Below are 7,284 nucleotides of genomic sequence, written 5' to 3' on the forward strand. Positions count from 1 at the left end.
CACCAAGTTCTTTCTGTTCTCTCATCTACATATTCTTCGAATCAGTTTACGACTAATTTTCTCCATCTCAAAGTTCTTGCCAAAGTTCAGGCCACTACTGTCTCTTGAGTGGACTACTGCAACAGCTTCCTAACTGGTGTTCTTATCTCTAACATCACCATCATCTTTTAAATCCATTCTCTACCTAGCTACCAGACTTATCTCTTTCTATGATAAAAATCTGATAATGTGACTTTCCTGCTTCAAACCCTTTTGGGTTTTAATTCCATGGTTTTAAAGATGGATCTCAAACTCTCTGATGCATTGTAAAGGACCCTTTCTGGTACGACTTCTGTTTCTCTCTCCAGTCTCATCTCTTGCTCCCGGCTCTCTCCAGTTGCCTGTTCCGCACTTCGTGGCCCAGACTTACTGAAGTATGCCCGCTTCCCACAATGAAGCACGTGATCTCTCCCCTGCAATCCTGCTCACTTGTTTCTCGCTCTCCATGTTCTTTCCTCCTATGTTCTCCTACACATTGTTTTGGACTCAGCTTCCTTGATGGAAGTTACTATTTCTTTCTTTTTCCTTGCATTGCTGGCACCCATTACAGCCCCTAGCATCTGGTGGGCTCTCTATTCAGAGAAGTTACCTAAACCTTTCATGGTCATATAGTGGCAGAGAGCTGGGAGTCGATCTATCGGGTTGTCGGAGAAGTCACGACGTACTTTTTCTATGTTTTTCATTGCAAAAATGTGTGATGACTTTTCCGACAACCCAATAGCTTTCTGATTCTAAATTGTGTGCACACTCTATTTTACTATATTGCCTTCAACCTTAGATTAAAACAAAACTCTTAGACATAGTTTAAAGTCCCAGTTCATTCATTAATTCAACAAATATTTGTTTGTTCCATGACTGTTCCATGACGTGATCACTGCCTGTCCCATGAGCTGGACCCAGGCCAGAAGGGGAGGATTGCTTACCACAAACACCCCTCAGAGACCATCTGATTATAATTGATGTTCACTATGACATACATCAGCACCCCTCTTTTTCCTCCTGCTATGTGCTATTTCCTGGGACAGGTTGTTGTCCTGACCTGGTCAAGTACGTGAAGTAATTTCCTGTACCAGGTAGCATTCACGTACTATTCCATTTTTGTTCTATATAATTCTGTGGCACCTGTCAAGTGGCACAGAGGACATCCGCTGGTGTTGCAGCTGCCCAAGTGCACCTCATACGTAAGCGTCCCTTAATAACTCTGTTAACTGACAGACTGGAGTGGCCTCTTTCTTGGGTCTTTCCCTGCCCTCCACTTACAAGATAGAGTTTCAAGTCTCAGGGCTTTTCCCCAGGTCTCTGCGTACTAACAATTTCCTAATATGTGCCACGCATGGTGTTAGATAAAGGGAGTAAACTGGCATACAAGGCATTCCCTCCCTGCCTTCAACGTACTTCTGGTCTATGAAAGACAGACAAATACGGAGGTGTATGTAGCACAGTGTGCTAAATGTTATCCTAGAAGTAAGTACAAGGCAAATCGGAAAGTCTACAAGAGGGGCACATAACCCAGTCAAGAGGGGGGCAAGGAAGGCCCTTGGAGAGAAGTGATTGCTAAGTTCAGACTGCATGAAGCTTAAGCCTCAGAAGGATGACGAAGCTGCGGAAGAGATTTCAAGGCACAAAAGAACAACATGGGCAAAGGTCCTAAAGTGTCAGAGCCTGCATCAATACAGGGAACTGAAAGGTGTTCCTAACTGCTGACGTGTAAAACACCATGGTGATGACGGGAGACAAGGCAAGACAGTGCGAGGCTTTATGATGCTAAGGAGTTTAGACTATATCCCAAAGCAATTAAAGGCACAGTAGAATTTTAAGCAAGAGAATTATTTGATAGGATTTAAAATTTGGAAACATCCTCAGACTACAAAGTAAAGAACCGAATGAGAATAGATTAAGACTGGGTGTGCTAGAGTAGGGGCATAGGGGAACAGATAGAATGGGGAGAATGGAGGAAAAGCAGCAATCGTGCTTTGCCATTGAGAAAGAATACAAGGAAGGAAGCAAGTTGCGGGGAGTGGGATTGTCCTTTAGTTGTATTGAATTTGACTTACAGATTTGTGAGATGCGAACATACAGAGGTTTAGTAAACCATGACAGCACATGACCTCACCCAAGAAGGGTATGAGAAGGGGTAGAGTTTAAGGCAGAACTTGCAACATTTAAAAGAAGGATCAAAGACAAGGAGCTCGGGGAATTAAGAAAAGAGAGTATTCCAAGGAAAAGGGAAGGGGTCACCGGTGTTGAATGCTGCTAAAAGGTCAAATAAATTTAGGACTTGTAAGGGTCCATTGAATTTTGCAATAAGGAGGCCTTTGGTGTCCTCAGCAGCACCAATGTTAGTGGAGTAGTGGGAGCAGAAGCCAGGAGAGAGTAGAGGGGAGAGGGGAGAGAAAATGGAGAGAGCCAGTGTAGACCACTCTTTCAAGTAGTTTTATTCTGAAGGAGGATTGAGAGAAAGGGTTTCTAAAAGATCACAGAGATTAGAGAACCTTGTGCAGCAAGTACAACGAGAGCACTTTAAGATGTAGGAGAGAGAGAGAGACAATCTGTGGAGTGAGGTAAGGAGGGATCATGAATATGGGTGGAGGCTCTGGCCCTAGACAGGAGGGGCACCTCTTCTATTTTAACAGAAAAGGAAAAGTAGGAAAGGGTATGGGTACAGGTAAGCTTGTCGGTTTGGTGGTAAGAAGTATGTGGTCTTCTCATCTAACAGGTTTTATTTTCTTGGTAATGTAGGAGGTGCAGTCATCTGTTAAGCGTGTGCAGGGGAGCTAGTAGGGTAAGGGATTTGAGAAGAGTGAAGAAAGTGCTGTCAAAGGCAGGAAACAAAGCTCAGTCCTGAGCTTAGAGCTAGAAACAGGTATACAAACCACCCACACATATCTTTTATTCTCACTCTATTCATCTCTCTCCCTAAGCCATCTCCTGCAAGGCTCATGGCTTCAAGCCACCTCTACACAGATGATAACAAATTTATAGCTCAAGTCCAACTTCACCTCTTAGCTCTCAACCATCTACCATCATCTACACTTGAGTGTCTGAAAGGTTCCTTCAACTACCTCCCCATCCAACTCCAGCTCAGAATGGGCAGGGAAGGATCTAAGATTATTGGGCAGTGCTGAGAATTTAGTCAATCTGTTTAGTTTCATGCATTTGCAGTGTGGTCTGCTGTGTGCAAGACCCTATGCTAGCTTTTATGTCCACTCCATTCCCCCCTTGTCAGTTTTTCATCTGCTTAACATGTCATTTCCCCAACCATTTCCATGTGTTCAAATCCTATGCAACCGAATGACTCAACTTTAAAAGTCGTCTTTTGGTCCAGCTGAGTGGCTCAGTTGGTTAAGACCTCACTCAAGAGTGCGAGCTCTGGCCTACGGCCATACCTCCCTGATCGTGCCCGATCTCGTCTGATCTTGGAAGGTGCGAGCTCTGAGCAACAGTGGTTCGATGCCTGGCCCGAGCTGAGGTGCCAACAGATGGCAGGATGGCTCAGCTAAACAAACAAACAAACAAACAAACAAACAAACAAAAAACCCAAAAGTCATCTTTTCTGCAAAGCATTCAATAGCCCCAGCTGGAAAACAAAACAAAGCAAAACTTTCTTCTTTTCTCCTTTACCTGAATTATTATTTTCTTTCTTTCTTTTTTTTTTAAGACTTTTATTGGGGAATTGGGGGAAAGGGAACAGACAAGTTGCTGTCCTTTTGTTCTTCAGTCTAGTTGTGGAGGATGTTGCTTCACTGGCCCAAGTTGGCACCATCATTGCGCTCTTCCCGGGCGAGGCAGATCAGTCGCCGGCTTCTGGACGGCCACTCACGCTGGCTGCTGGCCGCTCATGCTGGCTGCTGGCCACAGTAGCCCATGGCAACCCACTGCCACAGGGGCTGCAGCCTACACTGTCGCCGGCAACCTCATGGCAGCCCAGCTCCAGGTTGAGCTGTTGTTCAGCATCTTAGCTGTAGAGGGCAGTGTCACTGGCCCTCATATGTGGGATCCGAACCGGGGCCCTCTGGCGTCCCAAGCCAGCTCTTAACCAACGTGCCACTCGGCCGGCCCCTGAATTATTATTTTCTATCTGTTAATATACCTGCTGATTTACAAGTCTTATATTGTCTTAGCTGTATCACTGGGTTGTTATGTTCTTGAAGGCAAGGCTGTTATCAGATACATCTTTTACCTATCAGCCTAAAACAGTGCCTTGTACATGTATCCACATACAAAATCATGTTCTTTACTAAGTTAATATATATTTACAGACAAATGAATAAATAAATTAATAATGAATGACGAATTCTCTGCTCTGGTAAGTCTTTATGTGTTATTATTGAAATCTTCTTTCCACTGGTAATCCTATAAAATGTCATAGATATTTGTGGCTGATTTGTAAATGTGTTTCTAGCTCTAACCTCTTAAAGTATATTCCCACGTTTTCATTTTCTTGCTGCATGTCTCAAATTTACTATTTACTAGTACACCAGGAAATGGGAAGTTTACTCATTTCCCATTTTCTAGTTCCCTATATAGAGCTGAGCCTAAAAGTAAACACCACCACTTCTAAATGTCTTCTTGATTGTAGTCCTCACTCATCTAGCCTTCCCAAGTCCTTTAGAACTTACTTATCGCTTTTGGGTGTTATTATGGCTTGTCTTTTTTGTTAGTTTTCATTGTATACTTTGCCTCCCAATTAGATTATAAACTTCATGGGGCCAAGAATTTGCCTATAAATGTATCACTTTTTGCTGCACTACCTCCCTTCTTTCTCCAATTTCTCTCTGCTCTCAAATTCTCTTTTAGTTGAGAAAAAATAAGTACCACCAGAGGGCAGTAGAGAGGTCAGATTATAAGGATAGGAAAAAGGCCATCGGTTTAGCAAAATTGACAGGATTTACACAGATTTCTCTAGTCTCTTTAGCTTCATAGCAACTCACGTGATTTGCTTAATTCTGGGTGCTACGTAAGAGAGAAAAGTACAAACTGTGTATCAGAATGCCATGACCAACAGGAACATGAGGACAGGTTGGAGCATCCGGGAATCCAAGAAAAAAATTGGGACCACTGGGTGGCTCAGTTGGTTGGAGCGAGTGCTCTTAACAACAGGGTTGTCAGTTGGACTCCCGCATGGGATGGTGGGCTGCACGCACCTGCAGCTGGATTGAGGATGGTGGCTGGACTTGGAACTGGGCTTGCGCCCTCTGCAGCTGGGATTGAGGGATAATGGCTTGACTTGGAGCTGATGGGTTCTGGAAGAAAACACATTGTTTCCCAATGGAGTTTAAAAAAGAACGAAAAAACAAAAATGAAGGCCGCTTATGCTAGCTGTCTTTAACTTTTTAAAAGAATGGTGTGTGAAAGAGTAATTAAATTTATTCAGTTCAGCTTTATATTGAGGACTAACAAGTGAAGCTGTGTGGAGCCGGCATTTGCCCCAAGAAGAGGAACTTCTAATAGTAATGATGTTGGGGGGAAGTGGTTTGAGCTTGAAGGGGCAGAAAACTTTTCCCTTCTTCCCTTATAGGTTCTCTGGCTGGTCTAATGATTAGATTGACATAATACAGGTTGACAGGAGAAAAATAAATTTTGTACGTACTGGAGCACCATAAAAATATGAGACTTTCCTAGCAGTCAGCTAATTGAGGCTTATATACCATCCTGAGCTAAGAAGAAGGGGGGATGGGTGCGGGGCTTCAAAGGGGAGGAAGACAATTCATAGGAAGATGAGAAGAGCAAATATTTGGTTAACAAATGTCTGCCAGGCCATGCAAGTATGTCTTTTCTGATATAAAAAGTTATCTTTGATAATAGCTCTCTTCCTGGTAGGGCCCCCTGTCTAAATTATTTTAGGCAGCTAAAGGAGAGGCAAAAAGCTCTTCCTGAGTCTGCTGGGCCCCGATTGTCTTCAGCTCAAAATAATTTACATATCAAAGTGGTGCCACCCTGGGGCGGCAAATTCTGCTCCCCCTCAAGCTGCTCCATGAAGCAGTGATCTGCCAGCCTAGGAATTTCCCAGCCTCAAGTAACACCTCTTCAAGATGTGGTTAAGGACAGTATGGCTTTAGATTTGGACTAGGTGATTTCTGATGACTCTTTCAAATTGAAGATTTGGTTTGTACTTTCTATTAAGGCTTAGATCTTTGTGACTTCAGTAAATGAACTAAAATCTCATGTTATGTAACTCATCGAGATGGGTGGGGCCTCTGACCTGACTGTGTCAGCTGTTGACAGGTGATTCAGGAATAATGGAGGTTAGTGGAGCCCTGGAAAAGAGATGTGTTTTAGAAGGCTCAGAAGAGCAAACAGTAGTACAGGCCCTGAAGGAAGAGGTGGCTATTGAAAAAAAAGGTGGTATTGACAGCTTGTTTGTTAGAGATTAAGAAGGAGAGAGCTGAGAGCAAGAAAGGGGGTAGTAGTGGCATGTTAGGCTTTCTCTGGGTTCAAGGAATAGAGAAACACGCAGGTTACAGCAGGTAAAGAGTAGGAATTTATTGCAACAATGCGGAGAGATAAAAGCAGAAACATCTGTGTTGTTCTGAAAGGTTGTTGAAGATAATGCTGCAGCCACCAGTTATCACCCTCTCAACAGGGAGACTCACCCTTTGCGCTCTAGAGTTTCCATACTGGGGTCTCCATCATTCTCTCTCTGCTCTTGTGTCTGCTGTTCCTGATCACCTTTTTTCTATTGTCCTCCATGTCCCATGGTTTCTGCCTTCCCTCTGCCTTCTCTTCCCTCTGTATGCCTTTCTTCATATATCCTGGCTGCAGACTCTACTTAGTATACTTCACAGTCAAACAGACCCAGAGAGAATCTGGATGGTTTAATTCTACTAAGTAGAGAACTTTTTGGTTGGACAGAACAGATCTACCAGGCCTTTGGTAAGCCTAATAAAAAGAGGCCATTTATTGGGTTGTCGGAAAACTTGTGACGTATTTTGTCTATGTTTTTCAAAGGTCATTTATTTATATAAAGAACAAAGATCAATCAATGATATATTGCCCGTTTTGTTCGATAACCTTTTGCCAACTTTCAGTGAGCTTCATAATTCCTCGTTCATAGAAGGGCCTGTCTTTATTTGCGAAAAACTGAACAAGGTGCTGATTTACAGTCTCATCTGAATTGAATGTTATACCACCCAAGGAGTTTTGAAGAGAGTGAAACAAGCGGAAGTCTGATGGCACAAGGTCAGGCGAGTATGGTGGGTGTAGCAACACATCCCATCCAAGCTCCAATAATTTTTTTTTTTTTTT

The sequence above is a fragment of the Hipposideros armiger genome, unplaced genomic scaffold (assembly GCF_001890085.2).
Source record: "Hipposideros armiger isolate ML-2016 unplaced genomic scaffold, ASM189008v1 scaffold_255, whole genome shotgun sequence".
In the NCBI taxonomy this organism is placed as follows: Eukaryota; Metazoa; Chordata; class Mammalia; order Chiroptera; family Hipposideridae; genus Hipposideros; species Hipposideros armiger.